At 45.7% G+C, this 22,811-nt stretch overlaps 1 pseudogene; it reads right to left on the bottom strand.

The window, feature by feature from the left end:
* Window positions 1–15,373: 15,373 nt before the first annotated feature.
* On the bottom strand, window positions 15,374–16,718 carry LOC102120274 (putative high mobility group protein B1-like 1; annotated as a pseudogene).
* Window positions 16,719–22,811: the final 6,093 nt, after the last annotated feature.

Here is a 22,811-nt window from a genome sequence, read left to right as displayed (position 1 = left end):
GAGGTATGTGAGACACCCGGCAGTATGTGATGGCTGTGGTTATTATCAGGAGACAGAGGAATGAACCTTGAACAGTGGAATATCAGGAATTGAAACAGGCCGGGCCATGGTGGCTCACACCAGTAATCCCAGCACTGTAAGAGGCCGAGGTGGGAGGATCGCTTGAGGCCAGGAGTTTGAGACCAGCCTGGGCAACAGAGAGAGATCCCACCTCTACAAAAGGTAGGTTTGGTGTCCTGCACCTGTGGTCCCAGCTACTCAGGAGGCTGAGGTGGGAGGATCGCTTGAGCCTGGAAGTCAAGGCTGCAGTGAGCTGTAGTCATGCCAGTGTACTCCAGCCTGGGCAGCAGAGCAAGACCTTATCAAGGAGAGAGAGAGAGACAGAGAAAGGAGAGAGAGAAAGAGAGACAGAGAGAGAGAGAGAGAGAAGAAGGAGGAGGAGGAGAAGGAGGAGGAGGAGGAGGAGGAGGAAAGAAGGAAGAAGGAAGAAGAGAAGAGAGAAAAGAGAAAAGAAAAGAAAGAATTGGAACAGGCAACTAAGATATAAAAGGTCGGTAGGCTTTCTTGGGCCATCTTAAACTGTAACTGGAGGCAACAACCAACTTCTCATACCCAGGAATCCGGTCCTGTGTCTCCCTTTGCGCAGGATGGTTGGGAGACAGTCTCTACTTGGAGGGCTCACGGTGGCAGCTGGCACCTCCCCATGCCGTACACTGCACATACTGGGTCCTGGTCAAAACTGAACTGCTGCCTTGCCCATGGGTCATTTCTGGAAGATGTCTCAAACTCCTAGCCTCAGGTGATCTGCCCACCTTGGCCTCAAAAAGTGCTGGGATTACAGGCGTGGGCCACTGCGCCCGGCCATGAATTGTTTATTTCTGTAATTTTCCATTTAATATATTTGGACTGCAGTTGACCGCAGATAATCGAAACCTCAGAAAGCAAAACTACAGATAAGGGGAACTACTGTACTGAGAAGTCAAACTGAGTGTGTGCCTGGAAGGCAATTGTGCCCACCTCTTTGTTGTCCACCTGGACAACAAACGTCCACCTGTGTGTGTACCTTTGTGTGCCTATGTGTCTGTGAGTTTGTGAGTGTGTATGCTTGAGTGTGTGGATATATCTGAATGTGCCTGTGTGTCTCTGTGTGTCTATGTGTCTGCACGCCTAGACCATGCCAGACACATATTAGGCACTCAATCAGTATTTGGCAATTGAATGAATGTGGGCCAGGCATGGTGGCTCACGCCTGTAATCCCCGCACTTGGAGAGGCTGAAGCGGGTGGACGACCAGAGGTCAGGAGTTCAAGACCAGCCAGACCAACATAGTGAAACCCTGTGTCTACTAAAAATGCAAAAAATTAGCTGGGTGTAGTCCAGGCGCAGTGGCTCACACCTGTAATCCCAGCACTTTGTGGGGCCAAGGCGGGCGGATCACGAGGTCAGGAGATCAAGATCAGCCTGGCTAAAATGGTGAAACCCTGTCTCTACCAAAAATACAAAAAATTAGCTGGGCGTGGTGGCATGTGCCTGTAGTTTAGCTACTCGGGAGGCTGAGGCAGGAGAATCACTTGAACCTGGGGGGCAGAGGTTGCAGTGAGTCGACATAGTGCCACTGCACTCCAGGCTAGGCAACAGAGCGAGACTCCGTCTCAAAAAAAAAAAAAAAAAAAATTAGCCAAGTGTGGTGGCAGGCACCTGTAATCCCAGCTACTGGGGAGCCTGAGGCAGAAGAATTGCTTGAACCCAGGAAGTGAAGGTTGCAGTGAGCTGAGATCGTGCCATTGCACTCCAGCCTGGGCAACAAGAGCAAAACTCCATCTCAAAAAAAAAAAAAAAGGAATGAACGTGTACAGGTGTACAGGTGTATCAGGACTTGAGGGACTTTGCATATTTATAGACATATGCGGCTTCACGTGCATTGCCATATGTTCACCAGTATATGCCAGCTTGACTGTGCCTTGGGGGTGGGAGTGGACAAATGCACGTTGTATGTTTTGTATGTCTGTGCTGGTGCAATTGAAGAGTGAGTGCATGTTTCAGTGTGTGAACCTGCAGGGCTGAGTGTAAGGAAGTGGGTGCTCACGTGTACTTGGGAGCTTGTCTGCAAGGGCAGTAAATGAGCATGTTTCTGGGCATGTGGCTGTGAGCATGTGTATGTGTGCATGTGTGCTTCATGCATGTGTGCTGTGAGGATTGTGCAGCTGGGGACCTGCATGTACACGGAGCCACGTGGACCTGGGTTTGTCCTCCATGCCCCAAGTCAGCAAATCTCTGTGGTTTGTACGATAGGTCAGTTCCCCTTTCACTTCAGTGGGGGCCTGAAGGACCCCTGGTAACCTCTTAGCTATTCTTACTCACCCACTGGGTTATTTCTGCTCCTTTGTGGGAACCAGAGAGTGCATGTTTGCAAAGGCTCAAATGAAGCTTTTCAACATGCCCAGATGCTGAGGGTCTGGAGGAAAATACCATGGTTCTGGTTCCAAGGAGGAAGCCTCTGTGCTGCCCCCTCCCACTGCATATTCCCAGGTCCCTGGCAGTGCAGCAGGGCAAGGCCCCTTCCCCAGTCAGGGGAGCCTGAGCACCTGCTGGAGGAGCTGACAGTGCAAGAGATTTGAAGGTAGACAACCTGGGTTCAAGTCCTGCCTCTACCCGGGGCGGACCAAGAGGCTTTGGACAAGTCACTGAATAGGAGTCCTGATATCAAGGTTGACCTCTCCCAATGCCAGTGAACCTGAACTGAGACCATGAATAGGTGTGGTGGATGTTGCCAGGACCCCACCCAGGTCTCTGTGCCCCAGCAGATGCACCCGTCTCCAGCCTCGGTGAGTATTTATTTCTTTTTTCTTCTTTATTTCTCTTTTTTTTTTTCTTTTGAGATGGAGTCTCGCTCTGTTCCCCAGACTGGAGTGCAATGGTGTAATCTCGGCTCACTGCATCCTCCGCCTCCCCAGTTCAAATGATTCTCTTGCCTCAGCCTCTCGAGTAGCTGGGATTACAGGTGCCTGCCACCACGCCCAGCTATTTTTTGTATTTTTAGTTGAGACAGGGTTTCACCATGTTGGTCAGGCTGGTCTCGAACTCCTGACCTCAGGAGATCTGCCCACCTTGGCCTCCCAAAGTGCTGGGATTACAGGCATGAGCCTCTGTGCCCAGCCACAAGTATTTGTTTCTAAGGTTGCAGCTGACCCCTTCCTTAGGGAATGTCCTCAGGTAAATGGAAGTCACTTTGCCTGGAAGGTCATGTTCCCCTGAGGGCACTCAGCAATGAATGACTTCCAACTGCTGTGGGCTATAGATAATTACCCTTCTTGTCTCAAAATGGAACCAACTCTGGGATAGGAACCAACTCAGGGATGTGATCACACTCTAGAGCTCCTTGTGGTGTCAGGTTAAGCTAATACCAGCCAAGACCAGACCCTGCCTTAGCTCTGGTTCCCTGCCCTAGCCTGCATCCCTCAGCCCCCTTGTCCAGAGAACATACCCCTAATAAATCACTTTCACAAGAGCCCCCCTCTCAAGCTCTGCTTCTGGGCAACTTGGCCTAAGGCAATAGGAAAGCACTTTAACTGGTCTCGTCTTATTTTATACACACAGCAGCCCTATGAGTTGAGGTATGAGCTAGGTATTATCACTCTGTTTTATGAAAATATGGACTTTAGTGGAGGACAAAATGAAATCATAGAGAATAACGTGCTTAGAGAGGGTTAAGAACCCAACCATCAACTTGAACCTCTCAGACTTTAGCCACCCGGTTATTTCTAGAGTTTTCTCCAGCCCTGCAGCTTCTTAGGATCAAAGGGAACCTGAAAAGTCAACTGGGACACTCATCTGACGCTTCTCTCTGCTCTAGACAAATGTTCCTTCCAGTTTGTATTTTAATGCTTCTCAATGAGGGAGGGCTCACTCTCTCCAAAGAAGCAACTTCTACTCTTAGACAGTGTGGCTACTGGTCTCCTTTCAATCATTTGGCAAATATTCTTTAACCCATTTCCTGATTAGAGAAAAAAAGTGCAGCTCACCGCCAGCACAGTAGTCTTGGAGCAAACGGGAAATGCACTTATTGTATGCCAGGTGCTGTGCTGAGCTTTGAGGTCAGGCTAGTGGACGCGTTGGTGGGAGAGAGAACCAACACGACCACAGAAATAAAAACCAACCAGGGGCCGGGCACGGTGGCTCATGCCTGTAATCCCAGCACTTTGGGAGGCCAAGGTGGGTAGATCACCTGAGGTCAGGAGGTCGAGACCAGCCTGACCAACATGGTGAAACCCATCTCTACTAAAAATACAAAAATTAGCTGGATGTGGTGGCAGACACCTGTAATCCTAGCTACTTGGGAGGTTGAGGCAGAATAATCACTAGAACCCCGGAGGCGGAGGTTGCATTGAGCCACGATCATGTCATTGCACTCCAGCCTTGGGGACAGAAGGAGACTCTGTCTCAAAAAAAGAAAGCCAACCAGGAATTGTTCAGAGTAAGGCTTAAGGTGCTGCGAGGGCTCACGGTTGGGGAGATCTCAACTGGCTTAGCAGGGACAGGGAAGGCCTTCTAGAGGACCCGATGGCTGAGCTGGCATACGGGGATGAATAGGGAGTAATGACGAGCTGAGCAAGGGAAGCGTGTGAAGGAAAGTGGGAGCAGCATGTGCAAAGGCCTGTGGTGGGCAGGAAAGGGGAGTGGCACATGTGTGGCACTGAACAGAAGTTCATGAGAGGACTCAGAAGACAGGCAGGAAGGCCAGGCACAAAGGCTCACGCCTGTTATCCCAGCACATTGGGAGGATGAGGCAGGTGGATCTCTTGAGGTCAGGAGTTTGAGACCAGCCTGGCCAACATAGTGAGACCCCATCTCTACTAAAAATACAAAAATTAGCCAGGTGTGGTGGTGCATGCCTGTAGTCCCAGCAACTCGGGAGGCTGAAGCAGGAAAATTGCTTGAACCCAGGAGGCGGTGGTTGCATTGTGCCGAGATTGCACCATTGCACTACAGCCTGGGTGACAAAGCAAGACTCCATCTCAAAAAAAAAAAAAAAATGAATAAGAAGACGGGTAAGAGGGAGATTGCTTGGGATGAGTCCGGGGGTAAGGTAGGACCCAAAGGCGATTACCCCAAGAGCAACTGGGAACCCGAGCGGCTAGGTTCCAGTCAGGGCCCTCTTATTTCAGACCATCAGAGCCTCATCTTCCTCATCATTATCATCATAATCTCATCATTATCACCACTACCATCACCAGCATCACATCATCACCATCACCACCATCATTACCATCTTCATCATCATAATCTCATCATTATCATCACAACCACCACTAGCATCACTACTATCACATCATCACTATCATCACCATCTCCCCCACCACCACCATCACCATCATCTCATCATCACCATCACCACCATCATCACCAGCATCACCATCATCATTATCATCATAATCTCATCATTATCACCACTGCCACCAATAGCATCACTACCACCACCATCATCACTATCATCACCATCTCACCACCACCACCATCAACATCACCCTGTACTCCAGCCTGGCAACAGAGGGAGTCTCTCTAAATAAAATAAAATACATAAAACAACAAAAAGAAATGTAAAGCCCTGGAGCCATGCAGATCACCTAAGAGCTACTCATGCCTTTTGCTAGCCTCACTCAGAGGGTCAGCTTTGTCATAGGTAAAGTGATGCCTCCCGCTGGGATTACTGAGAATGTGAACAAAGAAAGGGATAAATAGAGCTCTCCTAATGGCTGGCACCTCTCGTTGTAACAGCTAAGAACTGTCTTCATTTGGGGAAAATACCCTGATAAGCCTTTTGGTGAGACCCAGCAGGCTGGATGTGACACGGGGAAGGGCCCTGTGCAGGGGAAAGACAAAGGAGGGGCAGACAGAAGAGCCAGCAAAACGGAGAGAGCCCAGGCAGGGAGAGGCAGGGCAAGGAGGACTCCCAGCCTGTAGTAGGGTTCTAGAAGGATGATGCAGTGCCACTCTCCCCAGAGGCTGCTTGTAATAGCACCTCTGTCCCCTTGCTGCTCCCAAATTATCAGTAACATCTGCCAGTACCCTAAGCGCTTTATAGAAGTTGTGTGTGTGTGTGTGCACGCGCATGCACGCGTGTGTATGTGTGTAACTCTAAGAGAGCTATGTTTCCTATTTGAGTCAAGGCAACATAAAACAGACCACAGAGACGGAAGAAAGAGCCAAGCATTGGAGAAAGCTTGATTTGGCAGATGCTACTGGCTGTCCATGGAAATCCATTCCGTTCCTCTTCCTGGGCTCACAGCTTGGCAATACTCCCCAGCCTCCCTTGCAGCGAGGTGTGGCCAAGTGACAGAGCTGGAGCCCTGGAAAGTGCCTGGAAGTGATGAGTGCCACTTTAAGGCTTGGCCGGGAGGACCACCCACCCAGTTCCTTGCTGCTCCTGGGATGGTCCTGAAACCTCCTGTTGATAGTGGCAGATCCCCCACTCAACCAACCTGGAACCCCCTAGACCTTATCATGAGGGAAAATTAAACGTCTATTACAGTCTGAGTCTAATTGTTAAAGAATTTCAGCCTATGCAAAACGATACACTTGGGTAGGGCCTTGAGCTTCCGGGGACTATGAATTCAGGGTGGACACTGCGGGTAAAAGGTGTTGGACCCTTCAGCAGATCTACAGAGTGGACAACACTATCTGACGTAGGTTAACTTCGTGGAGTGTTTTGTAAGCCCTTGGCAAGCAACAGACTTTTTTTTTTTTTTTTTTTGAGACAGTCTCACTCGGTCACCGAGGCTGGAGTGCAGTGGCACTATCTCAGCTCACTGCAACCTCCGCCTCCCAGGTTCAAGGGATTCTCCTGCTTCAACCTCCCAAGTAGCTGGGATTACAGGCATGTGCCACCACGCCCGGCTAATCTTTTTGTATTTTTAATAGAGACAGGGTTTCACCATGTTGGCCAGGCTGGTCTTGAATGCCTGACCTCAAGTGATCTACCTGCCTTGGTCTCCCAAAGTGCTGGGATTACAGGTGTGCGCCACCGCGCCTGGCCAGCAACAACCATTCTGATGATGGTGTTGCTCATTATGAAAGAGCTTGTCTATATCTAAAATGAATTCACAGACCCTATCTCTCAGGCAGATCCATGGGGACTGGGTTAATGGGCTGTGGGTGCTGTGCTGGCCCGCAGAGAACTTGAGTTTTGTTTTCCCGCTGTTGGAGAAAGAAGACCCCTTGGCTGAACTGATCTGAGCTGGTGAGTGTTGCAAAAAGGGGAGATTATTTGGCTCAGGAAGGCACAGAAGACATTCCCACCCTCAGGGGGAGCTTAAGCACCCTCCATACCAAAGAGAGTATACAAGCCCTTTGCATTTCTAAGTTCCCAACCTTCCGGATAAGCCATGAAGCCTCCCGAGTAACTGGGACTACAGGCAGAGAAAGGGGCAGAATGCATGCTTAATGTTTCTAGGGGCTGAAAAGGAGAGTGCCCTGCCTGGGTAGGGGGAAGGGGCAGTGAGTGGGCACCGCAAACCCTCAGGGCACCAGTGGCTGAGCTCAGCACTGAGATATGAAATTATTGGCTGAGCCCCTACACTTGGAAGGGTCACAGTGGCCTGAACGAGAAACCGGGTGATATGAGGCAGCCACAGTGGATAGGTACAGGAGACTGTCACCCAAGCAGTGCCACACAGCAGCTAGCAGCATGGCATTGGCGGCAGGGACAACATAAACAGCAGCTTCCCTCTGTGATGCCTGTATCTATCCCCAGCGTCCCTGACGACACAGCACTTCCTGGTGCAGCTGGTTTTAATTTAACTTGAAGAATGGAGATGGAGCATCATTTGCTGATGAGTGAGTGGAAGAGTTTGTATTTGTCAGCAGAACTTAGAAGAGAGGCCTATGGGCCCCTGGTGAACACCTGGGGGATCAGGGGCAGGTTACATTCCCCAAGTCGAACCAGGCACCCTCTGCCCTGTCCACTTCTGCTGGCTATCAGCATCTCAGGCCTCTTAGGAAATTCAGAGACCCGACTCTCCAGGAACAAATCAGACCTAGACAAGCAGGAGGCCTCAGGACAAGGTTCAGCCCCCAAAACACATGTCCAGCCCTAGAGCATGGCTGATGGAGGAGGAGGGAAGGAGAGGCCAAGCAAGAGCAGGAGGAAATGAGCTGCAGACGTCTGCAAAGGCTCAAAATGACTTTAGCACTGCCAAGACAACTAGAGGTTCAAATGTCCACAAATTATGTTTATCTTGCAAAACACCCATTTCTTCCCACATTGATGATGAGGAACAGCAAGCCATGATGTTAGGGGAGCCAACTGGAGTTCTGTACAGAGAAGGCCGGGCCCCGGTTGGCCAACGCCAATAATTCCAGCACTTTGGGAGGCCGAGGCAGGTGGATCACTTGAGGTCAGGAGTTTGAGACCAGCCTGACCAACATGGTGAAATATAAAATTTTTAGTCTGTACTAAAAATACAAAAATTAGTGGGGCATTGTGGTGCACACCTGTAATCCCAGCTACTCGGGAGGCTGATGCACGAGAATCACTTGAACCCGGGAGGCAGAGGTTGCAGTGAGCCAAGATTGCACCGTTGCATTCCACCCTGGGCGACAGAGTGAGACTTCATCTAAAAATGAAAAGAAAAAAAAGCTCTGTACAGAGAAGCTAGAGACTTCTTGTCTCTGAGCCTCAGTTTTCCCATCCATAAAATGAGGATTATAATATTTGCCAGATAGAGTTATTGTGGGGAATTAAAATAAATGGAATATACAAGCAATTTAACATCATCTTTTAAAAAATATTAATAACTGTTATTATATTTTAGAGACAGGGTCTCCCGGTCTCAAGTGATCCTCCCGCCTAAGTGGTGGGATTACAGACATGAGCCACCACACCCGGCTCTCCCCGAGTTTGTGATCCAAAGCAGGTTGTTATCTGTGTTCAATGTAAGGTTGAAATCTACAGTGGGAATACAAAGACAGGAAGTGTCATTCTAAGAAGGGTTCTTGGATGGGGGCAAGATTTGAGCTAAAATTTTCCAAGGAAAAGCAGGGTATCAGCAGGAGGAAAGTGGGGCAGAGGGGACGCCTTGCTAGGCAGCAGCTACAGTTGGAACAAAGTCAGGGAAGTGGAGACACAGCAGGCATACTGAAGAGTCTCAGGAAGATGCAGGCTGCCACTGAGGCCTCCATGGCAGAGAAGTGAGCAGGGGCTTCCCAACTGGAGCTGTTACTTTACAAAAAGGAGCTGTCATTTTTCTTTTCTTTCCTTTTGTTTTTTTTTTTTTGGCGGGGGATGGGGACGGAGTCTTACTCTGTCACACAGGCTGGAGTGCAATGGTGTGGTCTCAGCTCACTGCAACCTCCTCCTCCCAGGTTCAAGCGATTCTCTGACCTCAGCCTCCCAAGTAGCTAGGACTACAGAGACATGCCACCACACCCGGCTAATTTTTGTATTTTTAGTGGAGATGGGTTTCATTATGTTGACCAGGCTGGTCTCGAACTCTTGACCGTGTGATCCTCCTGCCTTGGCCTCCCAAAGTGCTGGGATTACAGGCGTGAGCCACTGTGCCCGGCTGTGGAGCAGTCATTTTTCTTCCAGGTCCCTTCACAAATCCATCAGACTGCAGTGCCACGTGGGCAAGGACTGGCTGGGTATCCTCTGCTATTGCAGCCCCAGTGCCTAGCACAGTGCCTGGACCACGGTAGGCACCGAGCATTTGCCGGATGAATGGAAATAGGAGGGAATGTATTCTCGTCCATCTCTTATTTTTGACAGACTTCCTCCTCTGTGACCATACAACCTCGTCTCTCCCTGCAAAGAAAGCAGCCTGAAACTGGAGAGGGGGTGGGAATTAGGGAAGGGTTAGGATGGAAACCAGCCCCACTGAGAAGCATTTATCTCAAGATACTGAAGCCACAACCGTCTCCCTTTCCGCACACCTGTTCACTAGGGTGCATTGGGAGCCAATTCTCCAATGGTTTTTCAAGTCTTACAAGCAGAGCCACTGACTGCCTTTTGTTCTGGACTACCTTTTCTACAAGCAGCCTTGGAAGGCAGAGCCTGTGGCTCTCTGAATTAAAGGGCAAGCATGCTTACTGCCCTTATAAAAGATTATAAAAGATTTAGGTTCTTCAAATCAGTGTCAGTCTCTTGTAATGCAACTCACCGTGGGTGAACTCATACAGCTGAACTCATCTGTGCCACCCATGTCGAGTTGCCAGTTAAAATACAAGACACCCCCTTCAATTTGAATTTCAGATAAATAAAGAATACTTTTTTTAGGAATACTTTTTTAGTATATGCACACCCCATGCAGTATTTGGGACATACTAAAAATGTATTCATTGTTAATCTAAAATTCAAATCCAACTGGGTGCTCTATATTTTTGTTTTCTAAATCTGGCAACCCTACCCCTGTGGGACTTGGGGGTAAGAGGAATTAATGCAAATATGTTGATATTTATGCTGCTTCTCATGCTGTGAGGAATAAAATCTTTTGTCTCTGACCCAGGAATCTTGTGTGTTCTGTTAGCACTTCAGTTAGCTACCATGTAGGGTAAAATCTTATGCTCTCCACAGTTCTTAATACATATCCCCAACTTAAGCTTGGAGCGTAGCAAAGAGTTGGCTGTGAAATATATTTGTGGGATGAATGGTTGTCAATCCATAGGAATTGCTGCCAAGTACACAGAATTCCTCAGAGTTCCTCAGAGATTGAGAATTTGTTACTGGTGCTTTGTGCGCAACTTTACATCTCACTAACGCAATGTTGTTACCATGGTTACTATAACTACATTGTACTTCATAGCTCCCAAAGAGCATTCCATGCATTTCCTCATTCAATTTCCCAATGACTTGCTGAAATATGTGTGATTATTCTTACTTTAGGAATTAGAAATTGAAGTTCAGGGTCAAGTGATTCTTCTTCTTCTTCTTTTTTTTTTAAACGGAGTCTCGCTCTATTGCCCAGGCTGGAGTGCAATGATGCAGTCTCAGCTCACTGCAACCTCCACCTCCCAAGTTCAAGCGATTTTCCTGCCTCAGCCTTCTGAGTAGCTGGGAATACAGGCATGTACCACCATGCCTTGCTAATATTTGTATTTTTTTAGTAGAGATGGGGTTTCTCCATGTTGGTCAGGCTGGTCTCAAACTCCCAACCTCAGGTGATCTGCCCACCTTGGCCTCCCAAAGTGCTGGGAATACAGGCGTGAGCCACAGCACCTGGACTTTATTTTTTTTGTGAGGAGGAGTTTTGCTGTTGTCACCCAGGCTGGAGTGCAGTGGTGTCATCTCGGCTCACTCAACCTCTGCCTCCCGGATTCAAACAATTCTCCTGCCTCAGCATCCCAAGTAGCCAGTATTAGAGGTGCCTGCCACCATGCCCAGCTAATTTTTGTATTTTTAGGAAAGACAGGGCTTCACCATGATGGCCAGGCTGGTCTCCAACTACCAACCTCAGGTGATCTGCATGCCTCGGCCTCCCAAAGTGCTAGGATTACAGGCATGAGTCACGGGGCCCAGGCCCCCTGTCCCTCACCTCCCTTTTTTTAAGTAAAAACTCATTAAGACATTTTGGAAAATGCTTAGAAGCAAAACATTACTTGAAATTTATCATTTTTTCCTATTTTTAGCAGAATGATGCCTTGATTTTTGCAAAGGAAATGAAAAAGAACACCATGAAGGCCACCACGCTGCACAATTCCAGAAGCTGTTGCAGGACTAGCAGGGATCCCAATGGGCACCATTCACTGTGCTTCATGTACTCTAAGTCAATAGTGCCTCCTGGAGTTGTGCAAGGTGGTACCCTTGGCAGCATTGATTACCTAAAAAGAAGTGTTGAGACAGAGCCTGCTTGTCTCCTTGTCTCTGGAGCCCTTCACATATTTCCCATAAAGCCTTTGTTTGTTTTTGTTTTGTGAGACAGAGTCTCACTCTGTGGCCCAGGGTGGAGTGCAATGGCATGATCTTGGCTCACTGCAACCTCCATCTCCCAAATTCAAGAGATTCTCCCGCCTCAGCCTCCCAAGTAGCTGGGCTTACAGGCATCCGCCACCATGCCTGGTTACTTTTTGTATTTCTAGTAGAGAAGGGTTTCACCATGTTGGCCAGGCTGGTCTTGAACTCCTGGCTTCAAGTGATCTGCCTACCTCGGCCTCCCAAAGTGCTGGGATTACAGGCATGAGCCACCGCTTGTGGCCAAGTTGTTCCTTACTTTCAGATGCTACGACATCTTCTAATTTCATCTATATTTTCCCTGTTCCAATCCTGGAATCAGCCATTTTTTCGAGAAAATGGAGGAGAAATTCTATGGAGTCCTTATTTATTTTATTAGGGAATGGTATTTGAAAGTGAAATCTGGGTGCAGAATGTCCTCATTGTGGTTGGGGTGTCATGGATTCTAGTCCCTCTCCACAGACAGAGCTAGGGACTGTGTTTACGTATACTCACGTGCCTATTGTGATGGTTACTTCCATGTGTTAACTTGACAGGGCCAGAGATGTGTGGTTATACATTATTCTGTATGTTTCTATGTGGGTTTTTTTGGATGAGATTAACATTTAAATTAAGCCAAGTACAGTGGCTCATGCCACCGGGCAGATCACCTGAAGTCAGGAGTTTGAGACCAGCCTGGTCAACATGGTGAAACCCCATCTCTACTAAAAAATACAAAAATTAGCTAGGCATGGTGGTGCCTGCCTATAGTCCCAGCTACCCGGGAGGCTGAGGCAGGAGAGTCGCTTGAACCCAAGAGGTGGAGATTGCAGCAAGCCAAGATCATGTCACTGTACTACAGCATGGGTGACAGAGTAAGACTCCATCTCAAAAAAAAAAAAATTAAAATTAGTGGGCTTGAGTAAAGCAGATTGGCCTCCATCATGCGAGTGGTCCTCGCCCATCGTTGAAGGCCTGAACAGAGAAAAATGGCCCACGAACAGGAGGGAATTCTGCAACAGATGCCTTTGTATGTGAATGAACTGCAGCATCGGGCCCTTGGTCTTAGCCTACCAGTCTACTCTCAGATTTTAGACTTGCCAGCCTCCGTAATCGCATGAGCCAATTCCTTAAAATAAATATATTTCCCTCTATATGCACATCCTACTGGTTCTTTTCCTGTGGAGAACTCTGGCTAATGCACACACACACATTTCTCTCTCTCTCTCTCTCTCTCTCTCTCTGTTTTTTTGTATAGGCATATGTATATTGATATGGTTTGGATCTGTGTCCCCACTTATATTAGTCTGTTTTCACGCTGCTGGTGAGACATACCACAGACTGGGCAATTTACAAAAGAAGGAGGAGGTCTAATTGGACTTACAGTTCCACGTGGCTGGGGAAGGTCTTACAATCATGGCGGGATTGTTTACATGGCAGTGGCAAGAGAGAATGAGGAAGACGCAAAAGCCGAACCTCTGATACATTAGAAGATGTTGTAGCATCAGAAAGTAAGAAACAAGTTGGCCAGATCTTGTAAGACTTATTCACTACCATGAGAACAGTATGGGGGAAGCCGCCCCTATGAATCAAATTATCTCCCACCAGGTTCCTTCCACAACACGTTGGAATTATGGGAGTACAATTCAAGATGAGATTTGGGTGGGGACACAGAGCCAAACCATATCATTCTGCTCCTGGCCCCTCCAAATCTCATGTCCTCACATTTCAAAACCAATCATGCCTTCCCAACAGTCCCCCAAAAATCTTAACTGATTTCAGCATTAACCCAAAAATCCACAGTCCAAAGTCTCATCTGAGACAAAGCAAGTCCCTTTCACATATGAGCCTGTAAAATCAAAAGCAAGCTAGTTACTTCCTAGATGCAATGGGGGTACAGGTACTTGGTAAATATAGCTCTTCCAAAGGGGAGAAATTAGCCAAGACAAAGTGGTTGCAGGGCCCATGCAAGTCCAAAATCCAGTGGGGCAGTCATATTTTAAAGCTCTACCACTTTGGCCGTATGATTCCACAGATCCAATGGTTCTTGAGGTGTCAGTGGCAAGAAGGATGCTGTTTGGAGCCTTTGGCCAACCTCTATTGGTGAATCGCAGCACAGGCCCTTAGGATTTTGGAGCAAGGCCTTGCCATCTTCTTTTGAGAGACAGCTCTTGTCCAGCAGTTGGACTTTGTAGAAGCTGGATACTTGATCATGGGCCACCAAGTTATCATGTGACTCGGTGGGCATTATCTGACCTGGTGGCAGTTGACTGCATTGGTCCTCTCTCATCATGGAAGGGGCAGCATTCTGTCCTTACTGGACCAGACACTCTGGATATGGATTTGAACTTATGGAATGCCTTATCCATCATCAATCATAATATTCCACATAGCATTGCTTCTTTTTTTGAGACAGGGTCTCAGTCCTGTTGCTCAGCTGGAGTGCAATGGCATGATCATGGCTTACTACAGCCTTGAACTCTTGGTCCCAAACAATCCTCCTGTCTCAGCTTCCTAAAGAGTTGGGATTACAGGCATGACCCACCATATCCAGCCTGTTTCTGATGAGGGAACACAATTCACAGCCAGAAAAGTGCAGCAATGAGCCCATATTAATGAAATCCACTGGTCTTACCATGTTCCCCGTCATCCTGAAGCATCTGGCTTGACAGAATGGTGGAATGGTTTTTTGTAGACTCAGTTACAGTGCCAGCTAGGTGACAGTACTTAATAGGGCTGGGGCAAGGTTCTCTAGAAGGCTGCATAAGCACTGAATCAGCATCTGATATTTATTCAGTATTGTTTTCCCCAAGCTAGTGTTATAGTCTCGTCAATGCACCACAACGTGGCAGTCTCTCATTGTTTAAGGTATCATCTGGAGTTCTTTTTCTCATGACCATGAAAATTAAGGTGTGTGTACACCAAGGGTGAGGTTGGAATGAAAGTTCAATAAGCAAAAAAAGAAAACTCTCCGCTGTGGAGACAGGGCCCAAAAGAGGGTTGCCATTTTTACAGTTGAATGCAAAGGCTTCTACAGGAAACTGATGAGGGCTGGGTGTCTCATTTGCATAAGGTGTGAATTTCTAGTAGCTCTACCCCATGCTCCTAATGTGCATGTGTGCCTTTAGCTTGAGTTACTCCATATTGCTTTGTTTCCCTTACTGCACATATGTCAGGAGATGGAATTTTCCATTGCAAGCATGTCTAGGCAAGTTACCTGTGTAGGCTTTCTTATCTGTGCATCTGTGGGCATGCCTTAGGCAAGGCCCCATGCAAGTTCCCTTATCTGTGCCTGCAGCTTGATTTTTCTTTTCTTTTTTTATATAAAAAAATGTATTTACTTAGAAGCATTCAGAATGTCAATAAACAGCTGCAACTTTTTTTTTTTTTTTTTTTTTTTGTAATTACAGAGTGGTATTCAGTTAACTGAACAATTATTTTGTATAAGCTGCATCAGAGACAACTGAAGATGAAAAATCTACCATCCCCATATGTAACTAATTTGTGCTGTACACCAACAAGAACCTGTTTTAAATTTCCATGCCAATTTACAACCCCCATAATGTACCAGGCAAAGTTAGTGGCTATTGAAAATACCACCAGGACAAGGCTATCTAAAGACACATTTGGTAGTGTGGTTTTGTTTTTTTTTTTTTTTTTTTTTTTTTGAGACGGAGTCTTGCTTTGTCACCCAGGCTGGGGTGCAGTGGCGCAATCTCGGCTCACTGCAACCTCCAGCTCCCGGATTCATGCTGTTCTCCTGCCTCAGTCTCCCGAGTAGCCAGGACTACAGGCGCCCATCACCACACCCGGCTACTTTTTTGTATTTTTTTTTTTTAGTAGAGACGGAGTTTCACCGTGTTAGCCAGGATGGTCTCGATCTCCTGACCTCGTGATCCACCCACCTCAGCCTCCCGAAGTGCTGGGATTACAGGCGTCAGCCACAGCCCCCTGCTGGTAGTGTGTTAACTATACAAAAAAAGACACTACACAGTTTAAAAACAAATCTTACAAAGCCTTACATTTCCATTTTTTTCTTTAAAAGGAGTGAGTTGCATACAGGGGGGTTAAATGCCTTATAGACAAGAAAAGAAACTGCGCTAGAATCAACTTATTCATCATCATCTTCTTCATCTTCCTCCTCCTCCTCCTCTTCATCTTCCTCATCTTCCTCCTCTTCCTTCTTTTTCTTGCTTTTTTTCAGCCTTGACAACTCCCTTTTTTGCTGCATCAGGCTTTCCTTTAGCTTGATATGCAGCAATATCCTTTTCGTATTTTTCCTTCAGCTTTGCAGCCTTCTTTTCAGAAGGCTGCTTTGCCATCTGCAGCAGTGTCATTCCACATCTCTCCCAGTTTCTTTGCAACATCACCAATGGACAGGCCAGGATGTTCTCCTCTGATTTTTGGGTGATACTCAGAGCAGAACAGGAAAAAGGTTGAAGGAGGCCTCTTGGGTGCATTGCAATCCTTGAACTTCTTTTTTGTCTCCCCTTTAGGAGGGATGTAGGTTTTCATTTCTCTTTCATAATGGGCATTGTCCGCCTTTGCTGTATCTTCAAATTTTCCCTTCCCTTTAGCAGACATGGTCTTCCACCTCTCTGAGCACTTCTTAGAAAACTCTGAGAAATTGACTGAAGCATCTGTGTGCTTCTTCTTATGCTTCTCCAGACAAGCTTGCACAAAAAATGCATATGATGACATTTTGCCTCTCGGTTTCTTAGGATCTCCTTTGCCCATGTTTAGTTATTTCTCCTCAGCAAGGCAGAGAGTCGCCCAGTGCCCATCCGGCTCTCACTTGCCCCGGTGCTGTCTCTGTGAAGCTCAATGTACTGCAATGACTGTGCAGCTTGGTTTTTCAGGCTGTTCTTTTGTTTGAAAGAATGTAATCGAGAATCCACCCTAACTGCCTGCCTCACCAGTTTCTTCCTTTCTCCTCTCTCATTCCCCCTCCTCAAGGGTGAAGGCCGTAACTGCTGTTAGGGAGGTGGGGAGATGATCCTTCTGGCTACTTCCTACTGGAGAGGGGGTTGTGTGGGGAACAGCTGGTAGGGTTCCTACTGAGGTCAGTATAAGAGTCCTCGGAAGAAAGGTGCATCCATGTGTGATTTCATTTGCATCACTATTTGGAGCTCGATAGCCTTTAGGAAAGAAGAAACAATTTGGGTTATTAGAGGACATGTATTAAAACAAAGCAAAGGGGTGGGGGTAAGGACAGCTATCCCAAGGCTGCCAACATGCCCGGATAACTGGTAGCTATATTTATGCCTGCTAAGATTTGGATGCATGGGGTTTGGCTTTGGTTAACTTCTTTGGTTCTATTTTCTAAAACAAAGAAAGCTCTGGGTTATGGGCACCCTATTTACTCACATCACCTGGCAGGATTTGCAGGGTAATTGCTCAGAACTAGAATACTGATCTAGATTTTTACATTACCCATTTCTCTTTCTTTTCTTTTTTTTTTTTTTTTTCCTGAGCTGCAGCTAGAGATTGCTAGTTGGTTTACAGGAATAAGCAGGGTTAGTCTAAAATGTAGGCAAGAACTAAAAACAACCAAGGAGATTAGAATTTAATGACAAGTGTATAAGTTTTGAAATATAATTTGTCTCTCTCTGGTCCTCATTTTTGTTAAAAACAAATCATGATAGGACTGAGTTGTTTGCAAAATAAACTTTAGGGTTTTTGTTTGTTTGTTTGTTTGTTTTTGAGATGGAGTCTTGCTCTGTTGCCCAGGCTGGAATACAGTGGCACAATCTTGGCTCACTGCACCCTCCGCCTCCTGGGTGCAAGCAATTCTCCTGCCTCAGCCTCCCAAGTAGCTGGGATTATAGGTGCATATCATAACGCCTGGCTAATTTTTGTATTTTTAGTAGAGATGGGGTTTCACCATGTTGGTCAGGCTGGTTTCGAACTCCTGACCTCAAGTGATCCGCCTGCCTTAGCCTCCCAAAGTGCTGGGATTACAGGCATGAGTCACCATGCCCAGTCAAACTTTAGTTTTATACTTGGCCTGATTATTTGAATAAAGTGCAACAGGAATAATTAGTTTTATATAGGCTTTTAAAATTGGCTTTGATAGAACTCTGTTCCATAAGAAATCTCAGATAGGAGTTTTTAAAGCCAAGCCCAGCCATGGGTTTGTACCCTCAAATACCTATGAATTGCGTGAATTCCTCTCTTCTTATAGTCCCAAAAACATGGGATTCCTAGACCTGTAAAAAACTGACATTCTCTACTCACTACAGCTTAGGAACCCTGCATGGGGACTGTGTAGACAAGGTATGAGGCCAGTTTTCCCAAGTGGCTTTTATTGGCTCTGTAAGTCAAGCTTGATTCCTTAAAGGGAAGCATACCCTTCCAGTCAAAGCCAGTAAAACAACTAATTTCTCCAATTGTGTCCTGTTGCAAAATGAAATGGATTCTTACTGCACTGATGCAAACAACTATATTGCCATAAGTTAACAGTACTCACAAACAGTTTTCAAATTTTGGAGAAGTCATGCAGAAAGAAACAAACATGCTCCAAGTTTTGTTTACAAGAGTATACCTCACCTAATTGTTAAAGGCTGTATATAGCTTGTTTCCTTGACTCTGAAAAACAAAACAAGGATCAACAACTTTTTTTTGAGACAGAGTCTCACTCTGTCACCCAGGTTGAAGTGCAGTGGCATTATCTCGGCTCACTGCAACCTCCATCTCCCAGGTTCAAGCAATTTTCCTGCCTCAGCCTTCTGAGTAGCTGGGACTACAGGCACCTGCCACTACCCCTGGCTAATTTTTCTATTTTTAGTAGAGATGGTGTTTCACCATGTTGGCCAGGCTGGTCTCAAACTCCTGACCTCAGGTGATCCACCTGTCTGGCCTCTCAAATTGCTGGGATTATAGGTATGAGTCACTGTGCCTGGCCAAGGATCAGCAATGTTTTAAGCAAAAAGGTTTAAAAAATTAATTACTTCAGTTTTCTATTAGTTCAGTCCATTCTGTTAACTCTTGTTTTGCTTGATGTTTATGAATATTTCAGCACTTCATGAGCCCTGTACGTTTTTCCTTTGTTCCAATGTCATAATCTCCAAAGTTATTAGAGACTTTTATTTAAGAGCACCTGTCAAAGTCCTATAGCTGATTACAAACCATCTTTTGAAGAGGATTAAAACAAGACAACAATTGTCTGGGAATGACAAAATGTCTAGGGTAGTTACAGTCAATAACACAATGGCCAGGCATGGTGGCTCATGCCTGTAATCCCAGCACTTTGGGAAGCCAAGGCGAACGGATCACTTGAGGTTAGGAGTTCAAGACCAATCTGGCCAACATGTTGAAACCCTGTCTCTACTAAAAATACAAAAATATTAGCCAGGCATGGTGGCACATACCTGTAGTCCCAGCTACTCAGGAGGCTGAGGCATAAGAATTGATTGAACCTGGGAGGTGGAGGTTGCAGTGAATCGAAATCATGCCTCTGCACTCCAGCCTGGGTGACACAGCGAGACTGTCTCAAACAACAACAACAATGACAAGACACAATTGACAAAGAAATTTGGTAATTTCTGTGGTTTACAATAACTTAACATAATAACCTTAATTATGATTGATAGCATATACTCAGACATTAGAATTATAGAAATTCCATAAAATTTTGGAACGTATGTTAATATTATTCACTAAAATATAAACTGAAGAAGATTAAACATCATGTTGGCAATCCCACATACCTAAATATCCCAAATAATCCTGTTTACCTCTCTTCTGGATGCTTTAGGGGCCCTCTGTAGCATCTGAAAGCTAGTGGTTAGTGCTAGGGATAGGCCCCCAAATCTGGCCATAAACTAGCCCTAAAACTGGCCAGCAACAAAATCTCTGCAGCACTGTGACATGTTCGTGATGGCCATGACACCCACACTGAAGGTTGTGGGTTTACTGGAATGAGGGCAAGAACACCTGACCCACCCAGGGTGGAAAACCACTTAAGGCGTTCCTGAACCACAAACAACAGCATGAGCCATCTGTGCCTTAAGGACATGCTCCTGCTACAGATAACTAGCCAGAGCCCATCCCTTTATTTTGGTCTATCTCTTTGTTTCCCACAAGGAATACTTTTAGTTAATCTATAATCTATAGAAATAATGCTTATCACTGGCTTGCAGTCAATAAATATGTAGGTAAATCTCTGTTTGGGGCTCTGAGTTCTGAAGGCCATGAGTCCTCTGATTTCCTACTCCACATGCTATATGTCTCTGTGTATGTCTTTAATTCCTCTAGTGCCTCTGGGTTAGGGTCTCCCCAACCGAGCTGGTCTTGGCAGGTTAGGAAAGACAATTTTGAATCTGAAGTTTGATTTAGGGAAGCCTGTTAAATGTTAGAGATTTAAAACACTTGATATTATAAAATACAATTCCAGATTAACATAAATTATTTATTTTGTCAAAATGATGACTCAACATTTTAAAACAAGGTGAAAACCTTTACTCATTAAGAGGGAAGACTTAGCTAGCTTTTCAACAGTTTTTCTCCTTTCCCCTTTTTCCTCTCCTTGGCAGTCTCTCTGGAAGGCAAATGAAAATCTTTCATTATTCTTCACTACTACATGAAAATCTTGTACAAGGGAGAGAAAGCCAAATTTTACCCTTAAATTTCTTTCAAAACAATCTTTTATTCCTAGACAAGATTTATATTTCCACTCCTATTTTTATTGTTTAATACAAACATATTTTACTTTTCTTACACACCTTGCATGGAAATCTATTTTCAGTAGTCTCATTTACATGTTATAATGGTAACTCTTAGCAATTTTAACTTTAATGTAAAACCCTGGTAAGTTGTTTTAGTTATATACTAGGAGCAGATAAAGTCTGACTTTTTCCAGCACAGTTAGGGGCATGGTTAATTTCTTATGTCACCAGGCCTTACTAAGTTGTAAAGCAGGCAGTTGACGATCTTGAAACATTTGGCAAAGCTAGTATCTAACTTACATGATTTAGAGCACTTATTTACATTTTGACAACACTGCATTTTACCAATTATCTTTAAAACTATTTTTATTTCCTAAAGATTAAAGTCACTTGAACTGAAAGGCATTACAGTGTTTATCTTTCCTTTCTGTGTATCTGTGTTTCCAGCAGAGATTGGTGTGTTAGCTGCTGGACTGAGTGGTGAAGACTTCTCAGCTTCCATAACCATGTGAGCCAATTCCCCTAATAAACCCCCTTTCATCTACCTGTCTCTGTGTATCTGTCTAGCTGTCTGTCTGTCTATCTATCTATCTATCTATCTATCTATCTATCTATCTACCTATCAATCATCTTATCTATCAATCTAATATGATTTGACTGTGTCCCCACCCAAATCTCATCTTGAATTCCTATGTATCATGGGAGGGATCCAGTGGGAGGTAATTGAATCATGGGGACAGGTCTTTCCTGTGCTGCTCTCATGATAGTGAACATATCTCACAAGATCTGATTTTTTTTTTTTTTCTTTGAGATGGAGTTTTGCTTATTTGCCCAGGCTAGAGTGCAGTGGCATGATCTCGGTTCACTGCCACCTCCGCCTTCCAGTTTCAAGCCATTCTCCTGCCTCAGCTTCCTGAGTAGCTGGGATTACAGGTGCCTGCCACCATGCTTGGCTAATTTTTGCATTTTTAGTAGAGATAGGGTTTCACCCTGTTGGCCGGGCTGGTCTCAAACTCCTGACCTCAGGTGATCTGTCCACCTCGACCTCTCACAGTGCTAGGATTACAGGCATGAGTCACCACACCCAGCCCTAGATCTGATGGCTTTATAAGGTGGGGTTTCCCTGCACAAGCTCTCTCTTTGTCTGCTGTCATCCAACTAAGATGTGATTTGCTCCTCCTTGCCTTCCACCATGAATTGTGAGGCCTCTCCAGCCATGTAGAAAAGTCCAATAAACCTCTTTCTTTTGTAAATTGCCCAGTTTTGGGTATATCTTTAGCAGCAGCATGAAAACGAACTAATAAACTCTACCTATCTATCTATGTATCTATGAATCTATATATCTATCCATCCATCCTATTTGTTCCATCTCTCTGGAAAACTCTGATTAATAAAACAACTAAATGCAATATGGAATCCTGGAGTGGATCTCGGACTACAACAGGGTATTAGTGAAAAAATGTAGATAACTATTCCATTATATCAATGTTCATTTTTTTTTTTTTTTTTTGAGATGGAGTTTTGCTCTTGTTGCCCAGGTTGGAGTGCAATGGCATGATCTCAGCTCACTGCAACCTCTGCCTCCTGGGTTCAAGCAATTCACCTGCCTCAGCCTCCTGAGTAGCTGGGATTACAGGCATGTGCCACCGTGCTCAGCTAATTTTTGTATTTTTAGTAGAGACGGGGTTTCCCCATAATGGTCAGGCTGGTCTGGAAGTCCCCACCTCAGATGATCTGCCCGCCTCAGCCTCTCAAAGTGCTGGGATTACAGGTGTGAGCCACCTTGTCCAGCCCGTTTTCTGATTTTAATCACTGTGCAACAATTATGTAAGATGTTAACATTAAGGCAAGTTGGTGGAGACAGTACTTTTTGTTTTTTTTTGAGATAGAGTCTTGCTGTATTGCCCAGGCTGGAGTGCAGCGGCGCAATCTCGGCTCACGGTAAACTCCGCCTCCTTGGTTCAAGTGATTCTTCTGCCTCAGCCTCCTGAGTAGCTGGGACTACAGGTGCACACCACCATGCCAGGCTAATTTTTGTGTTTTTAGTAGAGATGGGGTGTCACCATATTTGCCAGGCTGGTCTTGAACTTCTGACTTGATGATCCACCCGCCTTGGCCTCCCAAAGTGCTGGGATTACAGGCATGAGCCACTGCACCTGGCTGAGTGTACATTTTTTGTAAATTTTCTGTAGGTAATTTACAAAAGAATATTTCAGAAGAAAACC

This window comes from Macaca fascicularis, chromosome 15 (genome assembly GCF_037993035.2).
Source record: "Macaca fascicularis isolate 582-1 chromosome 15, T2T-MFA8v1.1".
Classification (NCBI taxonomy): domain Eukaryota; kingdom Metazoa; phylum Chordata; class Mammalia; order Primates; family Cercopithecidae; genus Macaca; species Macaca fascicularis.
This window is presented reverse-complemented; position numbering and strand designations above follow the sequence as displayed.